Source organism: Pundamilia nyererei, unplaced genomic scaffold (genome assembly GCF_000239375.1).
Source record: "Pundamilia nyererei isolate P.nyererei 1_Seehausen unplaced genomic scaffold, PunNye1.0 scaffold00029, whole genome shotgun sequence".
NCBI classification, from domain to species: domain Eukaryota; kingdom Metazoa; phylum Chordata; class Actinopteri; order Cichliformes; family Cichlidae; genus Pundamilia; species Pundamilia nyererei.
In genome coordinates this window covers 4,393,800-4,410,301 of record NW_005187430.1, presented here as the reverse complement: position 1 = coordinate 4,410,301, position 16,502 = coordinate 4,393,800, and positions in this window count along the sequence as shown.

Here is a 16,502-nt window from a genome sequence, read left to right as displayed (position 1 = left end):
ATATGTTTGTTTCTTGTGTAGTACTGCTCTGTAAATATAGATATACAAGCCAAACTACACCATAACCAAGAAATTATACCACAAGAACAGCTATATTAGCTTATAGCAGTCTTAAATCATTAGCAGGCTCACCCATCTTCTTAGGCAAATATGCCATGAGTTATTTTCCTTCATTTTATATTTCTTTCATTTATGCTTTTTCGGGTTATACAGATTTAGCTTTGATGTTGAGGAAAAAGCATCTTGCTTGCCAGCAGTCAGCACAATTAGCCACATCAGGTTATGATCAAACCGTACTGCAGGTGCAGGCTAAACTATTATTTTTTGTTTAATAAGGGGACCGCTTGAGGCAGAAGGATTCCACCAATCATCAGCTTTATGTATATAAATACATGCTGCTTAGTTCTGTCATATTCGGAATAATATGATGATGCACCAGATTTTTAATTTTGTTATTTTCCTGATACACAGCGGGATAGCGATTGTTGGTTGGGCATTCATCCTGTTTTAGACTACAACCCCATGACTCATTATGACTAATGGCTTCTGACTAGTTTTGTTTACTTCCCTCAGCTTTCACACTAGGTACCTGGCTCACCCACACGCACATGTATGGGAATGGATTCACCTAGCCTGATATGTGATATGAAACATGTTAAGCATCCAGGGCCATAGAATCACTACCAGCTCCTTTCCAGTAACAGATCAGCCTAATTATTTTCTTTCCTGTTTAAGAATCAGTTGATTGCATGTCTTTTAGTTGGTCTGAAAGCAGCTAAAAGGAAATGTGCTGTCATATTCACATCAAAAATGTTATTATTCTGCACACACAGCGCACAGACACAAGGTTGACATTTTCTAATTAAACGTTTCCTTAAGCTGTGTAGATCTCCCAGGGAAGTCTGAAAGACGCGGACGCCCTCACTGCCAAGATGAAAGAACTCATTATTTCCCTTGCCCACTATCGTCCTCATGTTTCGCCCCTTTTTATCCAGATAACAGAACTATTCCATTTAATCAATGCTGCCTGGTAGAGTACAGCAGTGTAGCAGCGGTCAAGAAAATGCACCTCAACAAGTAAGCATAAAATTCAATACTGCTCCCCCATCCCATCCACCTCCCCCCCTCCGCCCGTGCCACCCCAAAACAAACAAGCACACGGAGCAGCGGGGCATTCATCATTGCTGTTTCTGGTTTGACAACTCGCTCTGTTTTAGTATTACAATCATAAGCCCTGAATTGGATAAGGGCAGCAGGAGAAGTTGAAAAATGGAAACGCAATGGATTTGGCCCGCCACCAACTGCAAAAAACCCATAAAAAAATAAAAACCCTTTCCTGTTCAATTGGAAATGATGCTGCTGCACAGAAGTTAAGGAGTCGGAGATTATATTCTAATCCTCGACTCGCACTTTGGTAGTTGTGTTTGAATGGAAACCATGGGTATTGTTAAAAAAAGCCTTAATATGGAAATTATTTAACAAGGCAGAAAAGGGAGGAGGGAGGGGGTAGATAAGCAGTAAGCAGGCAATTGTTTTAGTCCAAGTGTCGGGTTAGACAAGCAGCAACGAATGATAACCAAAAAACCCCCAAAAAACAGTTAGAGAACAAAAGCAGGATTGGATCAGCTCAACATCACATTAAGACAAGCATAGCGATCAACAAAATGTCTAAAACACATCACAGGATATATGTTGCACAAACCAGTGTATGCTTGGATTCAGTCTGAAACTTCCATCAGATATCCAACTGACAGACAGGCAATCATCAAACCAAAGCCGTGCGCATTAGGCTGTATTATCTGTAGCTGCAAACTGTGCAGCTTCTCTTGTTCACAGAGAAAAAGAAAAGTTCCTCTGAAAAGAAAGCTTCCATCGTTCTAGCAGGCACCAGCTAGCATTGAATTCCCAGATCTGTCACATTTAAATCCGAACTCCCAGCAGGAGTAACGGGGCATTAGAGTTTGCTCTGGAACAGATAGATTTTATTGCAAACATATCGGTTATCATAGTCAAATATTATCTTAAAGAACTAAAGACAGGAAGCTCTGCGAGCAGATTCTTGGAATCTGGGCTCTTTCAGGCAAATATTGTGTAACAGCTTTTTACATGGTTCGCTTCAGTCCAGAGAGTTTCAGTCCAGCTATTTATATTTTTAGCCCACTTGCAACACGGAATTTTGAATACACAATAATGCCAAGATCTCTGAAATATTTCAACAATATCTGTGAAAGGCAGCATCTGAGCTGAGGCTGTGTGGACTTATATTTCTGTGCATCTGATAAATATTTTCCCATCACCAACTACTTTGAGAAAAGGCATATATCATCATATATCATGCATACAAATCATGATTCAAAATAAATCATAAAACAAAACCTTCATCTCTGCTAGACAGACTAGGAGAGGCTTTTATTTTGGCGAGCATGTTTAGATAATGCGAAAGTCTTGAGCCCCAGTTCTCAAATCCTTCTCTCGCTGTGATAATTGCACATTTTAGCACAAGTTGCCTGCAGGAACCTCACAGACTTCTGATCAAACCCAACCTTAAAAACAGCCTCAAACTTTTTGCTGTTATCGGTACTTTATTAATTTACCAACTCTTGTTTGGAAGGGATTAGATGAACTATTTGGAGCCTGTTATTCAGTGCTATAAAAGCTGTTGGGCAGTCTTGATTAAGAAGTGATGGTGGAGCCAGCGCACCAAATGTAATGTAAAATGTAGTTAACCTGTTTTGTATTTTGACGATATGTACCTAAACTTAAACCCCTTAAGGAGAAATGTTCTTAGCTATTGCTGTTCATATACATTTGTATAAAGAATATCTAAAAAGACACAAGTCTCTTCTTATAAGTGTCAGTATATTTACTGCAAACTATCTCTCTACATAAGGATGGACGGATGGATGGATACTTCCTGATGACCGCTACAGGCTCTCATAGACAGAGGAAAAAACATTAAAAACATGGCTGCAAATGCATCTCTGCTATCAGTGTAGTAGTCTTCCCTCACAGCATTCAACCAGCACGGCAGGCAAACAGGATCTGACTTCATTAAGATGAATAATTTGATCAGATTCATTTAAAACTCAAGGCAAAACAGCAAGAAGGAAAATGAACCTTAGACGTCTAATGAAATTGGAACACTTTTCACAAGAACCACGCAAGGTTTTATGTTTCTCACCCGAAGGAGTTTAAGAGGCACTGCATTTACTGTGGTGAGTTTAGTATAAGAATGCTAAAGAAAGAGGTAATTCAGGAAATTATAAACCAGTAAGTGGTTATACAAATCATATAACATAGATTCTGCAACTTTTCCATACATTTGAAGTTCACTGTAGTAGTTGTAATGGGAATTATAACTCCTTCTGTGAAAAGATTTGTATCATCTTTCTTTTCTTTTTTTTTAGCTGAGGAGAGGTTCACTTTTACAATCATATCTTCAGGGTCTTTGAAAGTATTCAGGATTCAACTTTTGTAAGAGATAAAAAACTGGTTTGGTGTGAACTTTCTCCCCACTCACACAGATCACATTTAGTCTAAAATATGTTCATTTATAAAAAATAAATAAAATAAAATTAATTAATTAAATACAATAAATTAAAATTTAAAACCCCAAAAGACTATCAGCTAATTTTGTGGCTAAAGAAGTGATCAACAGTGTGAAAACAGCCCTGTTTGAAATTATTTAGCTTTACTGCCAACGCACTGCTCGGTGCAGTGTTTCTCCATGACTGAGCCTTCCCAGTGAGCTATTCTCACCGCCTGCAGTAAGAATAGCTTTGTAATGGTGTTGCTTATTTTGCATGTGTGTTTTCGCCTCTGTGTGTCTTTCAGTAAGTGTTTGTGTGGACTGCATTTACGCATGTATGTTTATGGATGCGTGTGTGCTCATGTGTGCATGAGCCTTCAAAGGCACATTCATGGAATAATGTCCTGTAGGGCAGGCAGGTGCCAGGGGATCTGACTGAGAAGAAACTGCTCAGCTGTGGTAATAAGTGTCTTCCTTGCTGGAATAATGCTTAAGACTAAAAATGACTGGAATGATTCAGACTTGCCAGCATGGTCCGCTGGGCTCCCACTCACCACAGCATGAAAATATAGGCTGCAGCAGCACAGTGAGAAATGTTATGGTTTCACTCTGTTGTGACCGCGCATATGAGCAGGGGAGGCAATGAAAAAAGGCCTCACACAGAGCCCAGCACTATCCAGCAAGTCGAGTTACCCCCAGAGAAATTAGCACATAATGTTCTTGAATTATAATTCATAATGTTCTCTTAAAGGCTTGTTAGTAGCTTGGTTGGTTGTTCTAAGAGCAAATGGCTCTTCTGAGAGAATAGAGGGGTGTTAAAGAGCTTACACGTGGGCTGTTTAGAAAAAGAAGAAAGAAAGATTAAAGCGTGACAGTTGAATATCTTCAGATAGCATTGTGTTTGTTTTGCCCAACCTCCCCCTTTTAACCTTTGATAAGAACTACATGGAAAAACATTATTCAGATCTTTTCATATTATATGACATTTTTATTATGGATATGATGCAATTCCATCAGTGCTACTGATGCCTTAAAAAGTCTATTTTATTGGATTTTCGGTGTCCTGCCATTCTTTGTAAAAAGGAAATAAAAAAGAAATCACGCACTCATCAGTGAGTCACGGATGTGTTAATGGCTAAAAAGAGCGTGAAAGGTTTGCAGCAAAGCTCCTCGACATTGCCTGTGAGTCTATCTACATTAATGTATTTCTACATCACTCTGGTATTTCAATCATAGCAAATAATATGTTTTAATTCAAAGCGCAAATCAGGCTCTGAATAATGAATGCTGTTCTGTCAGCCAAAAGCTCACTTCTCAGAGTTTTGCTGTTGCTTTCCACTCAACCTCTGCAACTTATTAACTATGACTCATCCGTTGCAGAGCAGAAAGTGGATTACCAAGTTTTCTGTTCCTGAATAAAAAACATTGTCAGTGTATACATCTCTACTGTTACCACAAACCATGTGACTATAAACTATCAACTGAAAAAAATCATCTTTAGACCACCTGGCATACAGTAAAAACAAGAAAACACAAATATTTTTAAAACCTGTCAAAAACTTGTTTAAAGCAAAAAAATATGTTTTTTATTTCATAAACTAAATTCATGTTTTTATAGCTAAATTTGAGACTCTAAGAAGTCAGAAGTTAATGAAACTCAACATTTAATCACTAAAACATTTGTTAAGCACTGTAGATGATAACAGATATTCAATCTTCGTCACATTAACACTGTCTAATTGCAAAGAGATTGCGTGCAGTTGCCAACTTTATGCCTTTTATTTGCAAACTGATTGAAGACTGATTTTGTGCTATTGGCAATTTATCGTAGTCTTGGCAAAGTGTGAAATAGACACCTTGGTCAACTGTGTCTGTTTCACATTTTGGACAGATGAAGTGTGAAGTGGACTGGGCCGTGTGTGGACAAACCAAAGTTGTTGGTTTTTTAACACCAGTTGGCTGCAAGTTATTGCAGACCTGGTCTCCGGCTTTACAACAACTGTTAAAACGGTAATGAGATTCACTGCACGTGGCAGCAATAATTCTTGTTTTTCACTAGTGGGATGATAGCATTAGTGAAACAAGATGAATTTGTCCTGGATATTTTAATGTTTGCAACCCTGTTTGACTTCTCCATAGATTTTATGCGTGCAAAATGTAACACTCTCATTCGGTACTTCCAACATCACTGTAACCTGCGAATCAAAATGGATAGTGAGCTAATACATCATTGAGTTTTTTGGTTTAAAAATCTTTTTACTTTGCAAACGCAGCTTAAATCTGTGTCATTTTCTTTTTCCACCTTTCTTTTCCTCATCTATCACCACAGAAACTCTCTCTTTCTGCCTGTCCAACAATTCAGTTCTACCTTATTCTGCTCTTTGTTGTCTTTCGGGTGGTCATTGCATTGTTCTGAATAGTACTATATTATTATATAATATAGTATACTTTATATATATTATATATATTTATATATATTATATAATATAGTATACTTTTTATAATATACTTTTTTTTCTTCTTCTAAAATTAAGGCTACTTGCTGTTGTATAAAACACAGATTGTGGTTCTGCCTTTGCTAATAAATTAAGTCAAAAAACTGTCTTTGCCAAGAGAACAGTTAAAAAAAACTCATGACCATCTGGCTCAGAAATTTTTAATCACTAGTGTTGCGAATGGGGACCTTCATCTAAGCAGAATGGAGGACTTCTCCCGTCCTCTGCGGCTTTAAAACTGAGAACCACAGCCCTCCTGGAGCTTCTTAAGTCTTCACCAGGAAACTAAACTTTCTTACATGATAAATATGTAAAAACAGTCTAGAAGCTCCTTCCACTCCCATTCAAAGCCCACTTTAAAATTTAGAAGAGCATGTGTCAATCCATTAAAATAATAATACTAATAAAAAAACAACAGAATTTTTGATTTATTAACTATAATTACCATTTTGCTGAATGCCGTGTCCACAGGAATCCAGGCCTTCTATGCACCACGGAGTCTTTCATAAGTAGTTTCAAAGACTACTTATAAAATTAAATAACACACACACACCAGCTGGAGTCACTGCAGTCAGGACACCCAGGCCAGCCAGTCTAAATACTTAAATGAGTTCAGGGAGTTTGGGGTTCGTCTCACCCGTCCTGACCTCCTCCATTCTGTCTTGTTGCCATCTCATTTATAAAATGACGGGAGAATTGGGAGACCCGTTAATTTAATTTATCTTGGTCATATGTGGTCACATTTGGACTCAGACACAAACAATGTTGTCGCCACTCCTTCACCTCCTTCCCAGAGGGTGAAAAGTGTATATCTGTCTTTGGATCCTAGCAGTCAGGGGATGACAATAAATCACGACAGTTCTCAGGATAGGAGAAACAGTGGAGGATGTCTTCATGCTTCAGCGGTAAACCCTCTGGATCTTTGGTAACATTTGCTCAGTGATGTGACCAAAAAAAAAAAAAAAAAGGAAAAATATAAAATAACATTCCCTGGCCCAAAATGTTATTCATCCTCCAGCTTCCTGATGTTTCTCAATTCTGTCCCTGCAGACAGAATAATATACTGTTTTCACATTCAATTATGCAGCAGCTGAAACTGCTCAGGAGAGGAAGCAGAGGAACAATGACAATATTTATTAGGCTAGAGAGGACAGCAGCGTTATCTCTGCTGGTAATGACAACATGAAACTCCACTATTTCACCCTTTTTTATCCTGACGTGGCCTGTTGTATTCGATTTTCTCCTGCAAAGTGCGATGCTCTTCACTCACATCCAGTAAGATATATTATTTACTTTGTTCTAAGGAAGAAGAAATCCTTGACGACCGCAAGCTTCTCTCTAGACCGTGTGATATGTGCTCTGATTGCAGGTAATACTCAGCTGTTCAATCACTTATTAATGATTAAATATACAAAATACACACCTGCTGCTTCTGCAAGACCAAAACCCAAAGTGAAGTCGGATGGTCCCTGAATAATAAATAAAATAAAAAGTACAATAATCAATTATTCATGGTCCTTGTTATTTCAGTTCATTCCTACATCATTGTGGCGCCCCTGCCTGCCATTGTAAATTCCAGCTGTCATCCTCTTCAAGAGTCCAAGAACACTTGCTATGCTCAAACACAATCAGAAATATCATTAAACATTTACTTTGGCTAACTCCAAAGAGGGAGACTCGTCCAACCCTAATATGGCACTTTTGAAGTGAGTTGTTCCTTGTCAACACATGAAGTTTTAAAATGTTTTTTTATGAGCCGTCATTTATGCGAGAAACCATTAAGGAGCGAATCATAGTGTGGAGAAAAAGCCCAGCTTGCTTGATATCACCTAAATCATCTGGATGGAACAAACACTAATGGCTAAACTGTCAGTTTGATGTTTTGCCTGCTGGCTGCTTCTTTACAACATTCCTGCTTTTTATTAAATTCATAATGATATTCAAAGTAATTTCCAGTAAGGAAGAAAGTAAGAAAACAGATCATTGCTTGTAATATTTTTTTAATAGTCAACAGCAAAGATTTAATTAAACTGTCAAAGCCTGGATCTCTTTTAGAATACTGCAATTAGTCTAGACAGGTAAAAGTGTTGATTATTATTGCATTTATATACAGTGACAGATTAACAAGTCTGCTTTTTTTGATTTGTTTTTTTGTTTTGCAATTTCTCTACTCTTTCATTGTACTTTGGGACATCACGCTTCTAAAAATACATGCCTATACCAGCAAGGACCATCATGAGGCAAACTGACAGGCACTTATACAAGGCATGATAGTGTGAAGTTGCACATTATTGGTTCCCTTGTGATTTGAATCTTACAGACACAAGGTGCAAGATGCAATATATTTCATATATAGACCCAATTCCCCCTGAAAATATGTAAAATGGAACAGAATGGAATGATTTGCAAATCCCATAAAGCCATAAAGCCAAGTCCATGCAGTTTTCATCACGTAACACTAACAATGGGACCTATAATTCCAAGTTGGAGTCCAGACATGGACTCTCAGAGATTAGCCATTCACCACTGCTTAGCAGAAATCTAAGTGTAGTAGCAATTCTCATTTTCTCTCATTAGCAAATGACTTAATTCTCACAGCTTTCACTAAATCTGCCTTGCTTCGAATACTTCACAGTTCCTAACCTTCGGAGAATGCAATTAGCTAACACCCAAATAAGATTGATTTACGAGTCTAAACCAAGAGACTTCCCTGACAGATTAAAAGAGGGCCGCGTATAATCTCTACCTGCACTCAGTGAGCAAACACAGTCCCTCTTTAATTAAGCATATCTATAGGGGAGAGTAGAATACAATCCACTGTATTGAATGTGTTCAGGTGCTGGTGTGATGAAGAGTTGTGTTTCACTTGATAGCATTACGCCACAGCTGAGGAGCTCAGGGTTCATTGTGCGAGCCCAGTTTTTCCAGATGTCACAGCAATTCATTTCCTGCCAGCGTGTAAAGACAAAAAGCACCATTCCTCTAAAGAAATCCATGAGCCCTCCGAGATGCTTAACTGTTGACTGTGATCATTCACCGAAGAGACATTTATCGCAGCTGCTAATTAAATATTTTCCGTAACAACACCTTGCATCCCGCAGGCCTGCTGCAGTGCCTTGTGTTCTTTCTGCAAGAGTGAGAAAGTTAGCTTAGCCAAGGCAGCTTCCCAGTATTGACTGTGGGTTGTTTGCTGTTGGTGTGCTAATGCAGTACCTGCTGTTTCAAACACTTCCTGAGGGATATGTTGAAACCAAGTCAATATTTATGAGTATTGCTGCTGTGGGCTCTTCCCTAATGGCATATGGCTGCTGAGGTGTCCATGCAGAGTGAAGGCAGGACGCCTGAGGCTTGCAATGATGAGAGGGCTGAGAGAGGCAGAGAGACATGGAGGAAGTACATTTTTTGAGAGCGAGAGAGGAGTAAAAGAGTTTCATACAGTACATATTGACCTGGCCTTTGTAGTGGTGATGTTGCAATCTCCTGACCTGCCCTCGGTATTAGAAATCTATTCAGTTTAGAGTCTGGAGAAAAACCGTGTGTGCTTCTGTGTGGGTGTGTTGGACTCAAGACAGATATGTGTTCTGCTTGCATACTACACTACTGTAAGGCGTGTGATTTGGATTGGGTGTATAGCAAGTTTGCAAAGACAATGCGTGCAGACTAATATCATTCATTTTTTAACCTTGATTTTATTTTAAATTTTCCTAAATTTGTGAAAATTACTTATACAATCTAAATAATTGTTTTTTTCTTTAAGTTCTTTCTGTAAATCTACTGAACAGTCTAAAGATATAACACAAGGTGATATCATAAACTTTATTGACTGCTAATACTCACTTCATAAGAAACAATAGCATCAAATTCAACAGTTGAATGATTGGATTGAAACCGATGAACAAATTGGAAAGCTTTCTGTAAAATGTTGGCACTCTAAGACTAGGTGGCAGACTTAAAGGACACTTTAAACTCTCCCTGGGAACTGGTGCTCTTGTAATCCCAATATCAGAAACGTCACATATTATGGACAATCTTAAAATTTTGTCTAGTCTCAAACTCAACACAGGCTCAAGTCTGAGGAATATTTACGGGTCACCAGTGCAGTGCAGACTAAATGCCATCTTATTTATAAACCACACCTAGAAGCCAAACACTCTTTGGTTGGAAAATCACCTGTCACTTCGATTTATGTTATTGTGCATTAAATTGTATCACACATACAGTCATGTTTAAAGAAAGTACCCCCTCTTTTAGTTTTAAGGTTCTGCATATCTGGACATAATAAAAATTCTGTGTTCATTTTAAATTTAGGCAAATATAACCTCAAAATATGATACATTATGTCATTTTGTACAAAACCTGAGCCAAAATGCAGATGCATTTATGAGAAAAACTAAGTACACCCTTGCTGCTTCCACAGGGTATGAGAGGGTAAGAAGCAGTCAGGAAATGCTAATTAAAATCAAGTATAAAAGCAGAGGTTTTAGCAGGTCTGGAGCATCCAGGTGCAAAGACATCAGCACTGCTCTCAAAGAAGCAATTATTTTTGTCCACCAAACTGGTCATTTTCAAATAATCTGAAGTTCATCATTCTAAAGAAAAAGCAGCTGGAAACATTCAAGTCAAATGCCACTCTCACCAGAGTTGATGTTCCAGAAAAACCATCTACAGTCAGACCGAACAATGTCAGAGAAAAAACCCAAATACTTAATCTCAGACTCAGATTAAATGCTAAATTTTAAATGAATAAATATGACTTGTTTGGAAGGATTGCCAGGAGAAAGCCTCTCTAAAAGCAACATAGCAGCATGGCCTAGCTTTACAAAAATGCACTCAAGACTTCTTGAACAGTGTCACTTGGATGGATAAGATCAAAGTGGATACGCACAGCAAACCCAAAGAGAGCGTATCACAGCACATACTCCTCACATATCTGGGGACCTTGTAGTTAGGATTTCTCTCAAAGAGGAGAGGACAAGTTTGAGGCAGATAAGAGGGATCCGGAGAGACCTCAGAGGTGAGCAGTGAAGAGCATGCAGGCAGGTAAGTAACTACTAGATATTCTGTCCCTTGGCAGGTGGCAACCAGCTTGAGTGTACAAGGTGAGGTGACTTTGCTTAGCTTAGAGAAAACATTAGAGAGCCCGATTACCACCATTCAGCAATCTGGCAGAGTGTAGAGGATTGAGCCGGTTTTTAAATACTGCATGCTTGATGAGTTGATGACACACAAGTGTGATGGCTGGAGCTGCAGAAAACTGTAAAGCCCACCTAGAGAGCAAAGCAGAAATGGCAATTCACTGCTCCATCTGAGGGAGAGAGAAAGGAATATAAAGCCAGGCCCATCTGGATGATGACAGCAGCAAATCTTAAACAGAAAGGCTAAAAAAACGAAAGAATCGAGGCGTGGCAAAGTCAAGACTTCGATCCAGCTGAAACCCTTAAGAGAGCTGTGCATAAATGAACACCTGCAAACCTCAGTGAACAGAAGCTAGGCTGCACACTGTTGTGAGGCTGAAATTGCCATACAGAAAAAGAACAAGTTACTTAAAATGATTGACACTAAAAGTTGTTCTAGAAAATACAGAATTGAATGAGTGCTGTTTATAAACTCTCATTTTTAATCAATAAGAGATTTTTTATTATCTCCTGATATGTAAAAGTGTGAAATTTAAAGAGGATGTACTTTCTTCTCTCCATGACTGCAGCTTAATTTAGATAACAACATACTGCAGATGCATGCAGAGAGGCATGTGCTGCATATGTGTTATCTACAGTCTGGCTGCATGCTTCCCTAATTACTGTGCAGAAAAGGGTATCAGTTCCCTTATTGCTAGCTATTTGTAAGCTAACCATATGGCATAGTTCTCACAGTAAATATACATTGCAAATATAACTCTACGTTTCCATTGCTATTTATAGCAAAAATGTGAAAACTTCCACTCATATAGAAGAAGAATGTTACCATGCAGGCATCACATGTGCAACACTGTCTGGAAAAAAGAATTTGTTGCAATGTGGCTGAAAATCAGTCCGGTTGGGTGATTGTTAATTTGGATTCATGCTATGTTTTAAAAAAGAAACAGAACTGAAAACTGATCCAAGTTAAGAAAAGGGCACAACCTCGTACGTACACTCTATGTCTCTTGACTCGAGTTAGTAGGTGTTCTACTGATAATAACAAACTTGAAATCTGTCCAGTTCCTACTCATATAAAACCACTTTACGCTATGCCTTTAATAAAATCTTTGCTCTTATCATACTAGAAAACAATCTTAAGACCTCTGCGAGAAATGCTGTTTTTCAATTTTGCCTGTCTGTGTGGGGTTGCCAGGGAGTTAATAACAAAGACAGCAAAAGAGAAACAATTTCAACTAGATGCTGTTACACATGGCCGTAGTCTCAGCTTTCATGCGAATGCTTCTTCTGCTTGCCGTGACGCATCATTACTGGCTGATGCACTCGTTCTGTGATTGCAGCTTTTGTTTTGTTTCAGATGCCTATAGAGCTCATTTATTTGTTGATCACAGCTGTTGTCTCATGAAAGCCTGTAAGTATGCCTTCTGACTGCCAACTTTTCCTGTGTTGCTCATTTATTAAACGCTCAAGTTCCATTTTCTTGGGCCCGAGAGTCAGCTTTAATTAGAAGTGCGTCTTGTCTTATTGCCTGATATTGATTGTAGCTATTTGGGATTCGATCGCACCTACTGCTAATTTTCCACAGCATATTAGAAATGTGCACCTTGTTGTTCTTGTTTTTTCGCAGGGTCCAGATGAAGGCTTCTAAATGAAAATCATGTGGAGGTTATAATGGCAATGACAGGACGGTCGCAACAAATTTCACTCAGATCTTTCTGCTTGCTTTACTCTAATTTGCTTTCTCTTTGTTTATATCCGTGCAACAGTTGTGAGAGCTGTTTGCTTTCATATCATTTTATTCTGCTTTTTACTGCATTTATTTTAAATTATTGTTTATTTGCTGACTGCCGTCAACAAATATTTGCTTATACACTTCCTCTTTCTTTATGGCTCGCCACAGTGCATTGTCTGTCTTCATCTCACCCTGTCTGAAACGCCTCTTCTGTCACCAACCTTCTGCATGTCTTCCTTTGCAATGTCAATGAATCTTCCCTGGGCTCTTCCTCTTTTCCCCCTGGCCCCAGTCTCTCCACTATCCATCCTTTGTCCTTGTCCAAACAATTCTTGTCTCTCTAACTTTGTCTCCAAACCATTCAAAACCCTCTGATGTAATTTCTAATTTTCTCCATCCTGGTCATTCTCAATGTAAATCTCCACATCTTCAATTCTGCCACCTCCAGCGAAGCCTCCTGCCTTTTTTGTCAGCGCCACTATTTCCAAACCATGCATCACAGCATGTCTCACTACCCTTTCACTCTCGCTGGTTGAATGCTGACCCCAGGTATTTAATCTCACCCTCTCTACAACTATTCCTCGCAAATTGGCTGTTAAACACGTCTCCCACACGTCTCCCGCATTCTGTCTTGCTTTTATTGGAGATTATGTATGGGAATTTCAGGAGCGGGACCACACCTCCAAACATGCTCCTTCCTGTTGTCATCTATATAGGTTCCCCCAGTTCTGCAAACTGTTCATTCTCATTTACGTGCCCTACCCTCCCTCCGTCCTTGTTCTCAATTCTTTAACACGGTGATCTCCCAGGCCCGGGAGCCGTCGCCGCCCCCAAACCACAGCTCAATTCGTGTCCAAGCGTTCACCTTTACCTACTAAAACGCTGTCAAATCTAAAATGAGGACGTGGGCCCAGCTAGTGAACTGACTTTTAATCCTCTTCTCTACAGTGCATACCTCCACCTCTCCAGGCTCTCTTCCACCTGCTTCCTGCTCTCAGTAAATATCACAATGTAGTCTGCAAACAGCATAGTCCACAAAGACTCCTGCCCGACCTCATCTGTTAACCAGTCCATCACCTGATTTAATCTCACGCCCACCTTAAACCCATCTGTCACTCCTACTGCACACATCAATACTTTCTCAGAGTCCCCACACACGTCCAGCCTCACACACTTTCTTGCCACTCTTAACTTCCTCATACAGTACCACAGTGTTTCTCTTGGCGCCCCCGTCATATGCTTTCTCTACATCAACAAAGACAAAGTGCAACCCACTCTCCTCACTATTCTTTTCCATCAACACAGTCAAAGTAAACATCACATCTGTGGTGCTCTTTCTTGGGATGAAATCATACCGATGCTCGCTGATCGTGGCTTCCTGACCTCAAAATATCTTCAGCAAAAATACTTTATCCAAGGCCAAAGCTGAGAAGCGGAGATTGTGATCATATTTAATTTGTTAATTTGATGAATTTATGTGACTAATCTTAAATTTGACAAATTAAATATCAGGTATATATATCAGGTGTATATATCAGGGTTTTAAACATACTTCCCGGGGGCCAGAATCAGCCCAGTAAAGATTCCAATGTGAAGAAAAGCATAAATTTAGAATTTGTAACTGTATTTTCATACATTTTACAGCTTTTCCTACTGATAAAGACCTACCCCACAGCCATTCACACTGCACAAAAGTAATAAATAAACTATTAAATGAAAGAAGGTGCTGTTTTTTTTATGATCTACAACAAGAATTTCTGATTTTTACAATTTGTCAAAAGTCAAATATATAAAAGAAAAATAGTTTCTGCATTATGATTAGAGGACAGTCTGGGCAAAAATCAACCATAACATTTTCTGTAGTTTTATTACATATATTTCAATTTAAGCCCAAAGAGTCATGGTGACAGATTTCTTTCATTTAATAAGGCAGTATTTCTTTAACGTGTTCTTTAACTGGGACATAAAGTTGAAATTGCACTTCTTTGTCTTATTGAGACATAGGGATTAAATGTGTAGTTAAACTTCTTTACACTGGCCCACTTAAGATCAAAGTGGGCTGTATGTGGCAGACGATGTAAAATGATTTTTGCATCCTTGATGTAGCTTTTTTACAGTGATGCTTTTCCTAGTTTAAGATGTGAGAAGTATATGGTTTGGGTTCTTCTTCCTGGCTGACATTACCTATGTGCTGATGTATCTGGATTGGGAAGAATTTTCATTTATCTGATGATAAATTATCATTTAAAAGTAAAGAAGAGACAGGAGAAACACCTGTTATCTGTTGGCAGAGTTGAGCAGAGCATAAACAGGTAATCCAGGACCTGTTAATTTTTAACACTGTCATATTATGTTTAAGTATACATATATGAATAAGTAATAAGTATCAGCTGATCTGATTTCTAAATAGTTAAATACCAGTATTGTTCTTAAAATTCTTATACTGGTCTGACTGTAGTTGGAAAGTATCTATGTTTTAGAATTTGAAGCTTCTTCATAGCAAAATCTATGTCTAAGGATTTATTTCATCCTCGCAAAAATGTTGTCTTCTGCTAATATCAGTTGTATTGCCTGACACCAAGACTGACACCAACTTTTAGAATGATTCTTCAAAGTTGTCTTTCACCTGCATGTAAAGTATGTTTATGTTTTATTTCATGTTTCATCAGCAGTTGTAGCTCAGGAAGTCAAGCAGGTCACCACCTGCTCTAGCCTAGTCTAGTAACTCCAAGTTATTATCCAATGCACCCATTAGAGTATGATGGATTTAAGCATGTAGTTGGTTTTGGTCACATCAAACAGTAAAATGAAATATTGATAATACAGTAATACTGATATGGATACAATCAGTAATGCAAGAGTACAGCGTGTTTGCTTGATATCTGGTGCTAATTAGCACTAAACAGCTGAGACAGATGGAAATGTGATTCATTTAGCTTGGTGACATAGATAATGCAATACTGACAACCTTAGTCCCACTTTTCTTGTCTGGGATGTAAATGTCTCTTTCTCTTATCTTAGAAACATATACGTACCATTTTACAAAAACCAGTCAACACAAAGGCTGGTATAAAAATTAATTGGGGTCCAATCAGGAACAAAGTAACCAGCAAGTCATCGCTTCCATGTCTAAAGCCATGTGAAAAACATCCATAAAACAAGTGATTACATGTTCGCAACAAGCAGTGCAAGACTTCAGACTGCAAAAAAAACACACAAAAAAAAATCATTTTGGAAGCCTCAGTGTTGCTGTTTTTGTGTTGCTGTCAAGCTTCTGCTCCCACTTGTCTGTCTAACGAGTAGCCAAGGAAAGTGCCACTACCAAATCCTAACTACTTGTCAACTGTCAGCACAACTCCAGGTACACCCAAGTCTTTCAACACACATCACTGGGGTGGGTGGTGGTGCAAGAAATCTACTCCAATATTTCGACTGCATTATTTATTAAGGGGGAAACTTACTTCTGTTGCCTTGTCTGGAAAGCAATGATGACATTTCTGATTTTCATATGCATAACGATCTGCTCTTTTTCATACTAAATTCAGTTGAGGAACTGATTTCTATTTCTTTGCTACAGCACAGAATGAAATGTCTGGCAAATCGACTTTGTG